The sequence below is a fragment of the Cryptomeria japonica genome, chromosome 10 (assembly GCF_030272615.1).
Source record: "Cryptomeria japonica chromosome 10, Sugi_1.0, whole genome shotgun sequence".
Taxonomy (NCBI): domain Eukaryota; kingdom Viridiplantae; phylum Streptophyta; class Pinopsida; order Cupressales; family Cupressaceae; genus Cryptomeria; species Cryptomeria japonica.
The window spans coordinates 561,312,283-561,331,386 of NC_081414.1; positions in this window are offsets into that span (position 1 = coordinate 561,312,283).

Consider the following 19,104-nt stretch of genomic DNA (forward strand, 5'->3'; position numbering starts at 1 on the left):
TCCGGGGTAGGAACTAGGGCAAGGGGGACATGCGAAAAAAAAACACAAAAAATGAAAAGAAGAGAAAACAAAAAGAAAAACCCCGAGAAAGAAGGACAAGAAAATAAATCTAACCTACAAACAACCAAAAGGGCAAGAAAAATCACCTACCTGGTGGATCAAAATGCCCAAGAATGCAAAAGGAAGCTCGGCAGTTCGAAGGCTCGCGGTTAAAAGGTAAGGAAGAAGGAGTCTCAATGCACAAATGAATTTTAAAAGTTCATCATTCCTATTTATACCCCCTCCAAAAACATGTCCGTACGAGCGATTCAAACAGGACCTCGGGACTCCGGGGTCCCGAGGTTCCGAGCTCAGGAAGGCAAGCAAGCAAGAATCCACCTCGGGACTCCGGGACTCTGGGGTTCCGAGGTGGATCAGACACACACCTCGGGACTCCAGGACTCCAGAGTTCCGAGGTAAATGACTCAACACATATAGCTCGAGACTCTGGAACTCCAGAGTTCTGAGGTAAAGAACAAGCAAACAAAAGACACACCGGAGTTCTGAGGTAAAGAAAAAGGAAACAAAAGACAAAAAGAATGAGACTAACCTCAGGACTCCGGGGGTCCGAAGTTCCAGGGTTGGTGAAAGCAAAAGAACAAAAAGGAACCTCGGGACTTTGGGACTTCGGAGTTCCGAGGTAAAAGAACAAAGCAAAAGCGAGCAACAACAAGGGACCCATATTGTAACACAAGGAAACTAATGGGGAGTGGATATGCAAGGCATAACAGCTATGTAGAGTAGTTTATTGCAAGAGAAAAAACATTGTGTAAAGTTAATTTGGCACTTTTAAAAAACTAATGTCTTTAGTCTACGACTATCTTGAAATTCATGTGTCCAAAATCTTTGTGGTTCAATCCCAAGTGAGACAAATACTAATGTGGTGTCTAAGGACATTGTTTACAAGTTTGTCAACCCAATATGTGAAAGTTTTCTCCTAGGTCAAACCCCTTTGATAGAGTGGGTAAATGATGACATTTGATATTGAAGACTACATACACAAACATGCAAATGGCCTATATGATGATGATGTGTATTTGATTATGTATTTGCCCTTTAGAAATCAAAGTCATCTTACAATGACAAGTGGAAGTGAGCAAGAAAATTGGAATTTTAATTTCATATTTCTTCTAATGTACCTTAGGATTGAACCAGGCCCATCCCATGCCACTTAGAAAATGAACCTTGGAATTAAGATAATTGTGAGGCAAGAAGTGAATGTACGAAAGTAAGTGTGACTAGGAATGCAATAATGATGAGTATATGACAAATTTGTTTGGTGTAAACAATAGTAAATAAATATGGACAACTATTGAACCACAAGCCAAATTTAACACAAGTGTATTGTTGGTATTTTGGTATGGTTTTGTCATTTATGTCAACACCTACTAAAACACTAGCACTTTGGAGATCCAGCAACATTCACCGGCAAGCAAGTAACTATTGCACAGTTACTTGTATATGGTACATCGGCAAGATATAATGATCACCGGCACTTGGAATGGCATGGAAAACACTTGGTAATGTCGAAGACATCGTCTGGACATCTTGTCCTGGAGTTTTGTTCATTGGTATATTCACAGTTGCATATTTGTTGTTACCAGCAAATAGGTCTAGGGTTATACCGGCAAGTTTATCTTTTCCATATCAACATGGCACGTTATGGAGATAATTAATTATTGTTGTAAATGCATTAAGCTGACATGTTCAATCGGTTATTGCATCAGATATTATATTGTTTATAAAATGTTTTTATTGTAATATCTTGTAGAGCCGACCTACTAAAATTGGTCTTAGGTTATGGTATAAATGTAAGATCTTATTTGTAAGATCAAATGTGGAATGCGAAAAAGGATTGTGTGAAGGTATATGCGAGATTAAGCAGAGCTATACACGAAGACATCATTTGAAGGTGAAGCTAGGTTTTTGTGAAAGCATATCAGCATTACACTGGTACTAAATCCAGCATATGAAGATACTATTTTGTGCAATACATTCTTATTGGATTTAACCATCCAACTGTAGTCAGTGTGACTCCCATTTTGTGATTGAGCAGTGAGCTCTAGGCTATTGGCCTTTCTGCATGTGTAGACCCCATTTATGTACACTTACTATCTGCAATAGTATCATCTGATTGTGGGTAAGGTTTCCCACCATGGTTTTTCCCCTTACAGGGTTTCCATGTACAAATATTGGTGTTGTGTTGTGGATGACTTTGTGTTTATGTTTCATGCATTAATCTTTACCGGTATAGCAATTAACTGTTAAAACTGTCTACCGACATACTTAACTGGTTTACCGGTATTAAGCATTAAGTTGGTTAAGTTGTTTTTGGTTTAAATTTATTTGACAACTGATTCACCCCCCCCCCCTCTCAGTTGTCTCCGGGACCTAACAATTGGTATCAAAGCTTAGTCCTCTTTTGCAGAAGTTTAACAACTTGAGGAGATCCAATGTCTACTAACTATTTCAGAAAGGACAATCCTAAACTTAATGGAACCAACTATGGCATATGGAAGATCAGAATGGAGACACATCTAAATTGCATTGGAAATGACATCTGGGAAGTTACAAAGAATGGTTATACTGCTGCTATACCTGGTCAGCCCAGTCCAGCTAACTTGACTAAAGATGAGGAAAATGATTGCAAAGCAAGAGAAGCACTTTTGAGCGCATTATCAGATCAACAAATCATGGGACTATCAGATAGGTCTACTACTAAAGCTATTTAGGATCATTTGGAAACACTAAATGAAGGAGATTCCACAGTCAAGATTGCAAAACTTGAAAGCTTTTGAGTCAGGTATGAACATCTAAAAATGGAAGAAGATGAAAGGATTTCTGCTTTTATGGAAAGAGTAAATGAAATTGTTTTGGGTATTAAATGTTGTAGAAGAACCTTAAGTGAGGATGAAATTGTTTCAAAAGTTTTAAGAGGATTGCCACCAGCATACAAAATGAAGGTTACTGCTATAAATGAGTTAAAAACAATGCCTAATACATCAGTTACTAGGAATACATTGATTGGGAAACTTTCAGCTTTTGAAATTGAAGAATTTGGTCTAGTTGCTACTATAAAGACAAATTTGGCCTTAAAGCATCAACATCATCTGCTCCATCATTTAACAAATCTGATTGGAAAGCATTTTATGCAAGAGAACTTGAAGAAAGTAGGAAAGCAAATGAAGAACTTGAAGAACTTGAAGCACTATTTGCAAGGAAAATGCCTAAAGGTCCAGTTGGAAGTAAGTATGAAGGTTAAGCACCCTTTAAATGTTTTAACTGCAATAAGATTGGTCATATGGCTTCGAGATGCCCTGATAGACATGTTAGACTAAGAGAAGAAGCTAGAAGAACATACAAGCCTAACCCTGAATATCAGAGATACAAATTTAAGAAGAATAAAGACAAATCTTGTTATATTGCTGATGAAGGTGTGACTAATGATTCTAATGAGGATCCGGCAGACAATGGATGGGTTTTTGTTGCTATAATAGAAGATCAACCGGCACCTACTGCTCAACCAGTAGTACAGGCCCTGGCAGCTAAAGTTGAGTAGTAGAAGATGAATGGATCATTGATTCAGGATGCTCACATCATATGACAGGAGACAAAGGTAAATTCTTGAACTTTCAAGAATACAATGGAGGTTTAGTGAGATTTGGAGATGATAAAGCTTGTTCAATCAAAGGTAAGGGAAAAATATCTCTTGATGGTAAGCATAACACTGACAATGTCTACTATGTTGAAGGATTAAAGCATAATCTTTTGAGTGTTGGTCAATTAGTTGAGAAAGGATTTCAGTTACAATTTAAAAATGGAAAATGCAAAATCATGAATAGAACTGGTTTGGAAATTGCAACCGGTAATTAGACTAGAGGTAATATCTTTCATTTGAATAATAGTGAAACGACATGCTTAATTGCACATATAGATGAAAGTTGGTTATGGCATAAGAGCCTCTGTCATGTAAACTTTTATTGCATGGTAAAGATCAGTACTACTAAGGCATTTAGAGATTTACCTAAAATTGTCAAACCTCATAATACAGTATGTAAGGAATGTCAATTTGGAAAACAAGTTAGAGCTAGTTTCAAAAGTATTCCAGAAAAATCAAATAATGCTCTTGATTTGATTCACACTGATTTATGTGGTCCAGCTAGAACTAAAAGCTTACAAGGTGATAGATATTTCATGCTAATCATTTATGACTATTCTAGAATGTGTTGGGTTACTTTTCTCAGAGAAAAATTAGAAGCACTTGGAAAGTTCAAACTATTCAAAGAAATGGTAGAAAATTAAACCGGTAAGAAAATTAAATGTTTAAGATCAGATCAAGGAGGTGAATTTACATCTAGGGATTTTAATACATTCTATGAAGTGAATGGAATTAGAAGACAACTATCAGCACCTCAGACACCACAACAGAATGGAGTTGTTGAAAGGAAAAACAAAACTATCTTGGATGCAGCAAGAAGTATGTTAACAGAAGTAAATTTACCACATGTGTATTGGAGAGAAGCAGTCAGCACAACGGTCTATACATTCAACAAAGTTCACATCAAAGGTGAAACTGGTAAGACCCCTCATGAACTATGGTTTGGTAATACTCCTACTCTTAAGTATTTTAGAATTTTTGGAAGTAAATGTTATATCAGAAGAGATGAGTATATTGGCAAATTTGATCCTAGAAGTGATGAAGGAATATTTCTTGGTTATTCATCTAAGAGCAAAGCATATAGATGTTTTAACAAGAGATTGTAGAAAATTGTTGAGAGTACAAATGTAAGGATTGATGAACAATTCAGAGAAACTTCAAGGTATATAGACTCTGAACCAGCAACAGAAATTTTGAAAAATGAACCTACTCCAAATCCACGGGTACAGAATGAAGATCCAGTTACCCCGGTACCATCTGAAGATTCCACAGTAATTGAAGAACAACAGCAAACTAAGACACCCTGGTATGTAAGACTGAATCGTTCTAAAGATCAGATAATTGGAAACAAGTTTAAAGGAGTTATGACAAGAGGAAGATTGGCAAATGAAGAGGTATGTCTTATTTCTCAAATTGAACCACCATTTGTTAATGAGGCATGTGAAGATAAATTTTGGATTAAAGCTATGGAAGAAGAATTAGAACAAATTGAGAAAAACAACACTTGGACATTAGTTCCCCGGCCTAAAGATAAAAATGTAATTGGAACGAAATGGGTATTTAGAAACAAACTTAATGAAGATGGTAAGGTTGTCAGAAATAAAGCAAGACTAGTGTGTAAGGGATATTCTCAGAAAGAAGGAGTTGATTACAATGAAACCTTTGCACCGGTAGCTAGAATTGAGGCAGTCAGATTGTTCTTGGCTTTTGCAGCACACAAGAACTACAAATTTTATCAAATGGATATTAAATGTGCATTTTTGAATGGATATCTTGAAGAGGAAGTATACATTGAACAACCTGATGGATTTTCTTTGATAGATGACAATGATATGGTATGCAGGTTAAGAAAAGCTCTGTATGGACTAAAACAAGCCCCAAGAGCTTGGTATGCAAGATTGGATAAGTATCTTTTAAAGATTGGTTTTACTAAAGGAAATGTAGACATCAATTTATATTACAAAATAACTAATGATGACATCTTGATTATAGAAGTATTTGTTGATGATATAATCTTTGGAGGAGAAGATGGATTATGTAAGGAATTTTCTATTAAAATGCAGCAAGAATTTGAAATGTCTATGATAGGAGAAATAAAATTCTTTTTAGGATTCCAGATTTCACAAACTGATAAAGGTATATTCTTGAGTCAATCCAAATACTTGAAAGAGTTACTAAAGAAATTTGGGATGGAGAACTCTGAACCGGTAAGCACACCTATGACAACAAATGACAAATTATCTCAAAGGGATGAATCTACACCTGTTAATCCAACTAGATACAAATCTATGATAGGAGGTTTATTGTATTTGACACAAACCAGACCTGATATTATGAATGTAGTATGTATTGTTTCAAGATTTCAAAGTAATCCTAAAGAAAATCATGAATCAGCAGTAAAAAGGATTTTTCGATACTTACAAGGCACTATAAATCTTGGATTATCGTATCCTAGAGATGAAAATTTTGAATTATGTGCATACACGTATGCAAATTGGGCAGGAGATGTGGATGATAGGAAAAGCACCACCGGCGGAGCATTTTTTCTTGGAAACAGACTAGTTTCTTGGTTGAGTAAGAAACAGAGTTGTACATCTTTATCAACAGCAGAATCAGAATATGTTGCAGCAGCAACTTAGTGTACACAGGTACTATGGCTTAAGAAAATGTTGAAAGACATAAAGGTAAAATGCAAGGAACCTATTACTATCTATTGTGATAACACTACAGCAATTGATATATCTAAGAATTCGGTATTACATTCTAAAACCAAACATGTTTCTATCAAACTAGATTTTTTAAGGGAAAAAGTTGAAGCAAAAGAGATAAAACTAGTTTATGTGAATACTAAAGAGAAGATTGTAGATATTTTCACTAAACCTTTGCCTAAGGAGACTTTTGAATATCTCAGAGATCAGCTTGGAGTCATACCACCACCGGTAAAGACTTAGACAGTTGATGATTGTCATCAACCGGTAGAATTAACAGAGAAATCTTGTACTCCGGTCTTTGATGAGGAAGCTACTTCTCAGGGGGAGTAGCTGGTATATTGAATTGATTGGTATTTTGTATATAACTTTGGCATTTGATGTCAAAGGGGGAGAGATATATATGGAAAAACACATGTTCTTTTGGAGAGATTAGTATGAAAAACACATGTTTCTCCCAGGGGGAGAGATTGTTACTTAGGAGAGATTATTACTTTCTGGTTATAATCTTTTTAGAGATTGTTGGTTTTTGATACTTGGCATTTCTGTTTTGGCACTTTGATGGTTTTTCCATCTTGTGTTGCCATCAATGCCAAAGGGGGAGATTGTTGGTATTTTGGTATGGTTTTGTCATTGATGTCAACACCTACTAAAACACTAGCACTTTGGAGATCCAACAACATTCACCGGCAAGCAAGTAACTATTGCATAGTTACTGGTATATGGTACACCGGCAAGATATAATGATCGTCGGCACTTGGAATGACATGGAAAACACTTGGTAATGTTAAAGACATTGTCTGGACATCTTGTCCTGGAGTTTTGTTCATTGGTATATTCACAGTTGCATATTTGTTGTTACCGGAAAATAGGTCTAGGGTTACACCGGCAGGCTTATCTTTTCCAGATCAACATGGCACGCTATGGAGATAATTAATTATTGTTGTAAATGCATTAAGCCGACATGTTCAATCGGTTATTGCATCGGAGATTATATTGTTTGTAAAATGTTTTTATTGTAATATCTTGTAGAGCCGACCTACTAAAATTGGTCTTAGGTTATGGTATAAATGTAAGATCTTATTTGTAAGATCAAACGTGGAATGCGAAAAAAGATTGTGTGAAGGTATATGCGAGATTAAGAAGAGCTATACACGAAGACATCATTTGAAGGTGAAGCTAGGTTTTTGTGAAAGCATATCAGCATTACACCGGTACTGAATCCAGCATATGAAGATGCTATTTTGTGTAGTACATTCTTATTGGATTTAACCATCCAACTGTAGTCAGTGTGACTCCCATTTTGTGATTGAGCAGTGAGCTCTAGGTTGTTGGCCTTTCTGCATGTGCAAACCCCATTTATGTACACTTACTATCTGCAGTAGTATCATCTGATTGTGGGTAAGGTTTCCCACCGTGGTTTTTCCCCTTACAGGGTTTCCACGTACAAATATTGGTGTTATGTGTTGTGGATGACTTTGTGTTTATGTTTCATGCATTAATCTTTACCGGTATAGCAATTAACTGTTAAAAATATCTACCGGCATACTTAACTGGTTTACCGGTATTAAGCATTAAGTTGGTTAAATTGTTTTTGGTTTAAATTTATTTGACAACTGATTCACCCCCCCCCCCCTCTCAGTTGTCTCCGGGACCTAACATATGTCACTTGTCATTCTGAGATTACATTTGTAGACACCTAAAATTGTCATGTCTAATTAAATAAATATTTTTATTTATTTAATTATTTTATCCTAAGTTTCTATTAATTAAATAATTTTTATTTATTTAATTAATTCATTAATCCTCTTCCAGGCCTTTTCTCATTTAAATAAATACTTTTATTTATTTAAATTGTCCTTTTCCAAATTAAATAAATATTTTATTTATTTAATTGATCCTACTTCCTCTATTAATTAAATAAATCTTTATTTATTTAATTAATTCATTGGTTTCTTCCTTCAATGACACATGTCATTTATCTTTTAATTTTCCTCTACCTACCCCCTTTATCATTTAATTATTTCCTCTACCTACCCTTTAATCCTAGTCGACCATTTATCTTTACACCTTTTAATATTATCCCTCCATTTCTTACAGTGTCTTCTATATAAGAGGATGTTCTCCTTCATTATCAACCTTAATCGTCTAATTACCTAATTGATCTTATGCAATCAAGCCTTCTTGCAATCAAGCTATCAACCACATTTTTCATTCTTTGTTGAGCTCTTGTGCACACATAAAATATGAGAGCAAATAAATCAAACAAGATCAATGGAGATATGAGACAATAGAGATTGAAACCCTACTAGACATGTGATTGGTATATTTGGTTTATTTTGTTTATTTACATGGTCTTAGGTATCTTCATTTGTGTATGGTGGATTGCTTTCATTGTTAGGCTAGGGTTTTGTGGTTGGATCCTTGTTAGTCTTTCAATATTGTTGTTTTCACTATCCATTTTCATCGTATATATTTTGGCACGCTCGGTGGGACTCTTGTCCCTTTTATTTTGACATCTTGTTTGCAGATTTTGTGTTTTTAAAAGTTGCAGGTTCGGCTTTGCGACGATTCTGTGTTTTTTTGCGTCTGCGACATATCTGACTGCGTTTGTGTTTTATTTCCGCGTCTAAGATTCTTATTTATGCATTTTTTATTTTCTGTTGTTTTTGCAGATTTGTCATTCTAAAATTGTGTCTACGTGGCATCTTATCATGTTTTTCTTTTCTTTTCACATTTGCGTTGCATATTGTTGTGTTTTTGTTTTTTGCAGGGTTTGCAGTTACGGGTTACTAGAATTGCATCTGTGAGTTGTATTATTGCGTATGTGTCCAGAAATTGTGTTTGTGTGGGTTTTTTGTCCCGTCTATGTTTTGTTGTTTGTTTTGCAGGTCTCAGATATGGAAATTGCGTCTCTGTTTCATTTGTCTACGTATGTGATCTGTTTTTGCATCTGCATCTGGTATAACTACGTCTGTGTTTTCAGTTTTGCATTTTTGCTTTCATTTAAGGTTTTTAGATTTGATTTTAGGGCTAACCTCTTTTGATCTAACTAACGAAGTGGTACAGCTATTTAAAAAAGTCTTTTGGATCTTAAAATTTACCTAATTTGTGTGCTTGCAGGAAGGGTATCATTTCAAAACTACTAAAAAATTTGGTGCAGAACATTTGGCAGAGCTTTGATTTTGAAATTGTTTTCTTTGTCTTCTTTAGTTTAGCAAACACTTCATTTTGGTACTCTAAAATTAACAAGTGTCTTTTGTGTCTTGAGTAATAGGCTCTTTTTGTATTACCTTTTAGAAGGTCTGCCTCCCGAGTAGCCCATAAGGTCAAGTGAGAGGTAACGACCCAAGTGGTAACGAGCTAAAGCCAAGCTCTTCCAGCCCACTATAAATAAAAGTGTTTGTGACGAAAGTTGCAAGCAACGAGTGTTACATGCTGCTATAACGACGTTATGGCTCCCCATAAACCCTATAGAGTGCAACCTCTATAGGTTGGGAGGCCTTCCATTTAACGGAGTGTATCACGTTGTTGATTATAGCCACCCGAACGGATGCCCTTACTAGACACCATTTTGTGTTAGAAGCCATAAACCTTCTAGTTGTTGGCGCAGGAGGTCGGACCTCTGAAGTGGCTCACATTCTTACGGTTCTTAGTAGAGATACAAAGTTCGCCATGGGGATTTTTCATGGGGACTGGTGCTTGGCTGCCCCAGAGAAGTGAGTGTAGAGGGTGGAGCCAGTGGGGTCAAGCATCTAAGTATCTGCTCTAAATTGTGTAGCCTCGGGGTAACCCCCCAAGTGAGATTCAACAACTATTGTCCTGGCCAGCCCTAGGATTTGTGTTTGCATGATCAAAACACTAAAACATTTTCAAGCAAAACAAAGAAACATTGTGTCTATCATGTTTTCAAGTGTATGCAAAACATTTCACATTTGGAAACATTTTTGTTCCCTTGGACAAAAACACTTTCAAACATTGAGTTTTCACTATTATTGTGTCCTCTTGCCATGAAAAGAGTCAAAAACATTGAGATTTGGTCACATTAAACAACTTCACAATCGCACAAAATTGCACAAAGTATTAGAAAACGCATATGTGACTGATAAAATCGTGTCCATGTTCATAAATCGCATTTGTGTAGTACAGAATTGCGTCTGTGTCCCATAGCAAAGTATTAGCAAGAAATTGTCACATTTTCAGAAAGTACATCTCTATCAGTTGAAACCACATCTGTGTTGATAAATCATGTCTCCGTAGAGCAGATTTGCATCTTTGACTTTCAGGCTAAAATTGTAATTATCACTTAGAAAACAATGTCTGTGTCTATTGAAACTGCATCTAGGATCAGAAATCACGTCTGGGTTGGTTAAAACTGCATCTGCTTTTACAGTTGAAAGATTACAGAAAATTCTTGAGAAAAAAAGGGACTTAAGTTTTCATATTAAAAGAGCTTCTAAGGCTGCTTCCTATAGGGCTTCATTCTTCAGTCGACTTGTCTTGGTCACACATAGTCAATAATTTTCCTTCACTTGCATTACCTTCATACATTCTTTTCTAAATTTGAGTCAAAAGGTTACTTCACTTGTCCTCATCACATTCTTACAAACATACTACAACACAACACTAGGTGATTCCCGCATCAAGATCTATCATCTTAGGGCCTCATTTGGTCTTCTTGAGTCAAGGTCAACTTCCTCATCAAGAGATCCATCATATCTTTGGAAGCCACACCTTACTCTCACACAAATATACTTTGGTCTTACACTCTTGGACATTGCAAGTTTACCCTAGATTCATCTACACTTCATACACATCTTGGTCTTCCATAGTCTGTGCATTTTCATACTACCTTTCATTTTGGTCAAGACTATTCCATGGTTAAAATCCATTCACAAGAGTCTAGAAGGGAAGCCGAAGAAGCTTTAAGGTCTTTAAACATGAGTACTTACAAGTTTGATGGAGATGAATTTTACAATCCATTTGACAATCGTAGTAATATATCAGACCATGACAATGACAATAATGAGAACAACAATGGAAATGATAATGACAATGACAATGCATCTGTGGATTTTGCAGAAGTTGGGGAACTTATCATGGATCCCCATTTTAATAAATTGGTTCAAGAAATCATGAAGAGGGGTAGAAAATATTTCCTACAAGTTATGGCACAAAGTGGAACAAGATTGCCCCATGATTTTGATATGTCACAAATTTTGGAGGATGATCCAATTCAAGCAAATCAGACTAATACAAGGCAAAGGAGGCCCAATAATGGTGGTAGTAGGAGAGATAGTCTCGTTCTTGAGTCAACTTCCTCCCTATTTCAAAAACCTGAAATTCCAAACACATACACTCATCCTCATGTCAGTTATGATAGAACCTCTCATGAACAACCCTGTAGTCGTCATTTCCCATGGAGAAGAACTACCACCACACATGCTCATGATGATACCCAAGATCATACCAATGCATACAATTATACTCAAGCAAATATTCAAAATCATGACATGAGTAAACCTCATGTTAGATTTGGGGGCAATACTCAAGATCACTCTTATGACACCTCCCATCTTCATGGTCATGACATGTATCGTCCTAGACTTAGTGCTCCTCATTACAACACCATACCAAGTGGTCCATATGCAAGTTATAACTATGTTCCTCCTCCATATGAACACATCTATGATCAATACCATCTATATATGCATTATATTCCTCCTCCTCCGCCCGGTGGCTCGGGCATGGGACTAGCTCAAAGAGAAAAGACACCACCCAAGAATGACTTGCAACAATAGATTAAGGATTTGCAAAAGCAAATGGCGGACATGGATACACCAAAGAAACAATACATAATGAAAGATATATGTCCTTACCCATTTGATAGAAGCATTCCAATGCCTCCATTCCCTCCACATTTTATGACACCAAAATTTGATAAGTACAAAGGGAAAGGGGACCCTAAGGCACACATAAGATAATTTTTCACAACTTGCATTGAGGTGGCAAGAGAAGAAACATACTTGATGAGATTGTTCCCACAAAGCTTAGGTGAACAAGAAATGGAATGGTTCTCCCAACTTCCACTTGGAATTAAGTCATGGGGTGATCTAGCTGAGGCTTTCATACAATATTGAAACAGATGTGTTAGTGCCTACCTTGTGCAATACTAGGTAGAAAAATGGGGAATCCTTCTCTTCATTCTTACAACTATGGAGAGGTCTTTCTAGTTGATGCTCTTGTGATGTCCCACAAAAATAAATGGTATAAATGTTCACACAAAATGTTAACAAGGATATTGGATATGAGCTAAGAAAAGTGTGTTTGTCAACCTTCAAGGAGGTCATTGAGAAAGGAAAGGCAACAGAAAAATTCCTTATTGAATAAGGTGTTATAAAAATATTCAAATAAAACAAAGAGGAATCAAATGGGAAAGACATGCCCTGCTTTTGGATCAAGAATAAGAACACAGTCAATGATGGGGTAGTAGATGCAAATGTTGTGAAACCTAAGATAGCTTCCCCGGTGCAAGCTCATCCAATACGAACGATCAAGTGAACAGTCTAAGGCAATCAAAACCTTGAAGGAAATACATTCCATTGAGAGAACCGATTGAAACATCATTCAAGAAGTTAGTGGCAAACAAGCTCATAACACTACCAAACAATCCACCATATGAGCCAAAAGTAAAACCAAATTGGTGGAATGATGATGAATATTGTGAGTATCACAAGAGTAAAGGGCATTTAACTAGCAATTGTCACAGATTGAAGAATATCATACAGGATCTCATTGACAAAGGTGACATAGAAGTTGATGGTCATACCTCCAATGAGGAACATGCGATGTTTAAGGAGTCATTTCCTAAACATGACAAGGGAAAATCCTGAACTATAGATAATCGAGCTAATTATACCAAGATGCCCTATGATTGTGATTCTACCATTAATCACATTTCAATGCATAATCATGTTTCTACTATCATTATAAAGGACAAAACTCCTGAAGGTTCTACCCAAAGGAGTGAAGTTGTTTTAAAAGGCATTGGACCATCTTCTTCATCTTCCAAAAATGAAACCTCTGAACGTAATGTCCCAACCCGTCGAGATAAAGTCACCTTGCAAGGCATTCCACTGAAGACCACAACCTCTTCATCCACCAAAAATGAGTATGACCTTGTAGACCAGTTAGGGAAGACACCGGCCCTCATTTCTATCCTTAGGCTCTTATGTATATCCCCCGCACATAAATCCATCCTTGATAAGACTTTGAGAGAAACTTTCGTACCCATTGATCTGAACGTGGACCAGTTTCAAGTCATGGTGGGATACCTTTCCACTAAACATAGCCTCACATTCACAGAAGCCAATGATGCATCTGTCACCCAGCCTCACAATGCACCTCTACATATTTAAGCCTTTCTCCATAAAAATCAAATAAAATGAATCTTGATAGATGGAGGAGTAGGTCTGAACATTTGTACATTGAATACTATTGAGCAATTGGGATATTCTAAAAAAGTCATGAATCCTACACATGCAATCATCATTAAAGATATGATGACGAAGAGCGCTCATCCAAGGGCACAGTCACCTTACCTCTCAGATTTGGGCCAGTGACGAAGGATGTGGTTTGTCAAGTCCTTGATTTAGAGCTCACATATAATATACTCTTGGGATTTCCATGGATTCATGAAATGAGAGCTATTCATTCAACATATCATCAATGTGTCAAGTTCCCACACAATGGAGTTAAAGTGACCGTTAATGGTGATCCAAATCTATTCATATATTGCAATAACCTACAGCCAAAATTGGAAACAATAATACCAACCAATAGATAAGCAACTCCATCATCCGCATATGTTGATCCTGAATCATTAAAACCTCCTACATCAAAGCAAGCAGAGCTCAAAGAAAAAATCAAGGTTAAAGACATGGGATGTGGTTGTAGACACTTAAAATTAATTATTTTAATTAATTATTTTAACTTCCTCACATAATTAATCTATTAATTATGTCAATCCCTATTCTTTCTCAATATTAATTAAATATAATTAATATTGTCACTATAGTCTAGTGATTGATTTGTTTAATAAATCAATCTATCTTTATTCTTCTAAAATCCCTAAAATTAATTCTCTCCAAATCCCCCCTTTAATTAATTAATCTCAATTAAATAATTGATCCAAGTGATTCCTACAAATCACCTTTTTCCTAATCCATCATTAACCTAATGAATTCTTCTAGAAGCACCCCTAATCTCACTTATCATTATTCTTCTAATTTTTAATTCCCTCCACTCATTCTCTCTCCTAGTCAAATCCTCCTACAAATCTCATTTCTCCTAATCCCACCTAATCATTCTTCTAATCCCTCTCCTCATGAGTTGCTAGTGGCTAATCCTCATGATTAGCCACAAAGTCAACTCCTTGTCTCCTCACTCACCCACCTTCCTTAAATGCCCTTTTCCTAGGTGAAAATCTCACATTCCTCTAGATATCCCTTCACCCAAGGAATTTTTAATCTCTCTCTATTCCTCCAATCCCTCTGAGAATTCTTTTTAAGAATTTGTAATTCCTTCTTCTCATCACTCAAGGAATATTTTATTCCTTTTCTCTTCCCTAGGTGCATTGGGAAGCCTTCCCAATGAACCTTGAGGAGTGTGGAGACAAGAAATGTCTTAGGCATATCTCTTGGACTTCACACGTGTCTTGTCATCTCCACTTGGGTCATGTGTGGGCTCACATGCAATCCTGACCCTCCATCTTGGATCAATCCTAACCCTTCATTTCCTCCCCTCTTCTCCTATAAATTGGAGGCTCCACTCCTTCATTTGACATCTCCAAGGTATCCAAGTTTATGTTGTCAATTTGAGCCTAGAAAACCATCCAAGTATCCAAACTCTAGCCAAATTTTCATTCACATATCACTTAGCCAATTTTTTCATCCATTCCATCTCATTATCCAATATCTTGTTCACAATCTTGGAGAGCCATCCACATCAAACAAGAGAGCCAATCCAATCAAGCCAAGAAGGGGTGCATCTTTGGCTTCATCAAAGGCTCAATCCGAGGAGAAGGAGAAGATTACAAAGGTATACAGGTCTTTTAATGTTTTATTGTTCATTTCATTACATTTGATCATTGTATCTTCCTTCCAATCTTTTTCCCTCTTCATTTTGGCACGCCTGGTGGGACCCATGTCCCTAATTTTAATCTTTTTTGAAGTTTTTGTACATATTTTTATCGCAAATACGGAACAGCGCGAGCGACTGTAAATAAGCACGACCACCATGGGACCAGCACGAGCATTTTCTACTTCGACGTGTGTTCACGCGCTTCAACGTGGGTGATTTAAAATTTGAATATTAACCCGCCCTTTTGGTAGGATCCTAGAATAGCACAAGCATTACTAAAACAACGCGTCTGACATAGGCATTTTTATACATGTTTTCTAATTAGTGTTTGTGCATATTTTATGTTTCATTCCTTAATTAGCAGTAAAAAACACACTACAAATCAGAAAACTTTAAAGAACAAAAATAATTTAAGTTAGTTTTGTCCAATCACGTTTTTCATTTTAGAAATCTCGGTTCAACGTGAGCGCTTTGCGAATAGCGCGAGAGCTCTGGTATAATTCCTGCCTATTTTCAGATTTTTCAAATTTTTAAATTTTTGGATTTTTGTTCTGTTTTCTTTACTAACTTGTCTCAGTGCAAGCACACACGTTTCAACGCGACCAAAAATAGAACAACGTGACCACGAAGGTATATTCTGCATTTTTTTATTTTTGTACGTTTTTGTACTTTTCTTCTCTTTTTTATTGTCTGCCCCTCTGTAGCGCGTACGTAGGTGTTTCAACACCTACGCAGGCGCTTTAGCGTGGGTGTCTGCAGAATAGCACGAGCGCCCTTTCTACAAACCTGTCTCTATTAATCACATTTTTGTGAGTTTTGCAGGTTTATTCGATTGTCCAAGGCTTAAAATAAAACTACTAATCATATTTTCTGCAGGTTGCCTAAGGAAATCCAGCCAAACTTTATGCTTGCTTAATTTTTCTAGGCACTTAGTTTTAATTAGGAGATAAAAGAACTAAAGTGATTGCTCTTGTTTGAGAAAAGTGTGAAAGTAGGAGAGTATGTTCTTGTCTATCTAGACCATCAGAAATCCAGACCTTTGGCACTTTTCTAGTTTGTTGTGTGCTTTCCCATAGCGGGCCTGCCCTCCCGATTTTCTTAGGCATTGGTGAGAGGGGAACGACCCAAGTGAGTACATCCGGACCTGGGCATTCTGACTCACTATAATAAATAGGCCTCTTGAGATGAAAGTTTTGGAGGATAGAGCTATTTGAGAGTTGACTCTCATATTGGGCATTTTGTAGGGCCTTTAGGTCTCAATCACGCTTGCGTGACTACATCTTGCTTGGTACTTTGTAGGGCTATAGGCCTCAATTGCGCTTGCACGACTACAAGGAGTAGTCTTCGAACATAAATCCTTATTAAGAACTCTAGGATTAGAGACCACCCGGTTCACCTCTGAAAGGTGAATAACTGTGAGATTTTTCCAAGATCAAGAGCTCAATGAAATGTACAAAATAGAGACACAATATAGGACAATAATAAACTGTATTCTCATCAATAGAAAATGATCAATAATTCCATAGTTACAATGAATATGAGCCTGCTTATATAGGCAAGGCTATATGGATATGTGAGCACACAAACATGACATGTGGCTCAATAAGAAACAAGGGTAGGTAGGAAATAGGTGTGGGTAGGTAGGAGAAACAGGTGGATCACCCACTAAATGTGGAGTGTAACAACAAGATCAACACCATAAAAGGTGGAAATTCTCCTACACACACTATCCCAATGTGACACAAACACCCAAGTGTCTCATAACCAAACTACTATTAAATGCATTTCCTAAGTAAACTTAAGTAAAGTGTAATAATATCCAAGATGGATAATTATTTATACCAACAATTACCTTTGTGCAAGGGAGATGGTAACTCCCCCAACAGACTTGCCATATCATGTCCCCATTAGCATTTGGAGTCGGCTAATACAGTGTTGGGAATCCATTGCGTGAGACCCAGCGGTCGTATTCTGATTAGCTATTGGGTGTGTACTTGAGTCAGAAAGAAAAGGTTTTCCTCCTCAGCCAATTCCCTAGGGTAGCTTCATATGCTTGATGTGCTTATTTGAATTAATGTCCAATGTGTTTGCTTTGTCTTCTTGCCAAGAGTAGAATTAGTCAAACGTCCTAGCCATTATCATCAAAATCAAGTCTAGTCCACGTCATATTCAATTCATATCCAAATCATGTCCTAGTCATACAAAAATTTTGAACCAACATCAATCAAGTCCAAGTCATAACAAACTCAAGTCTTCCAAACAAGTCCCAAACTAAGTCGGAACTCCGTCCATCTCATGTTTCATAAGCCCAAATTGTATAAGCATCCCAAGAAGTCAATCTATTGACAAATCAAGAAGAAGAAGCTCATGCAAGAACAACTCGTTAGAAGTCGGAAGTTTTGGTACACCAATCACAAACTCTTGCTTAAACATAGGACCTTTTTGCACCATTACCATGATTACATCCGTGGTCATATTAATGAGTTTGTTGCTAGTGATGAATTAAGAGTTTGTGCCCTCCATCAAGGTTTAGGTTTGTCTTTTAACACCAACTATCATCAGAATCAGGGTGGTCACATCCCTTTATACAACTTTCCACCCAAACCAATCATCTATTGAGTCATGTTCATGCCAAGAGTAGTCTAGTCATCAAATTTCTTCTAATCATCACTATCACCTCTCTTTGATCAATCATCCTCAATCTTTCCTAAGGACTTAGCACATGAACCAATTCTCAATCAATCATCTTTGATCAAATCAATCCTCAATCAACCATCTTCAATCAATCATCCTTTAATCCATTTAACCTCACGTTAAGGTTTTATGCCTTGTGAAGTTTTATTTAGACCTCATCCCTAATCAATCAATCATTTGGCTTTTGTGCTTGAAGAAGAATCCTCTCCAAGAACCTTCGCCCCATCCTTTGAGTCGATCAAGACTCTTATCTCACATCTTTACTTTGCTTAGGATCATTAATCAATCCTTAGTATAACAAAGACTTTGATCATCATCCCAAGGTCTAAATTTTATGCAACTTGGTCATTACCTCACTTGTGGTTTCATCAACATCCCCCACTTAAAATCCTCATTCAAGGGCTAAGGTGCGATCTTAATCAAACCCATGTCCTAATCCAAGGACTTTATCAATCAATCAAATCCAATTTCATCAAATCCAAATTAAATCCAAAATCCAAGATCTTTGCTAAGTCCTTTCATCAAAATCTTTTTCCTCTAATCAATCTTTCTAAATCTATTCTTGTATGGTTACAACTCGATCTCAAAAGAAAAAGATGGTCTAACAACAATATGGCATGTCGAACATTAGTGTCCTATATCAAGACTCTACACAAGATCTTACACAAAGTGTGCAACCCAGCATCCAAAATCAACCACAAGAGGACCCTAATATGGTTGATCAAGATGAACTTTTCTCGGAAGTGCAAACATTTTTAGAAGACTTATAATCAAGAAATGATGGAGAAATTTATCCGGCATAATCCTAGTGCTCTTCTAAAGACTCCTATTAAAAATGGAGCTCACCTTCCCCCGATTTTGATA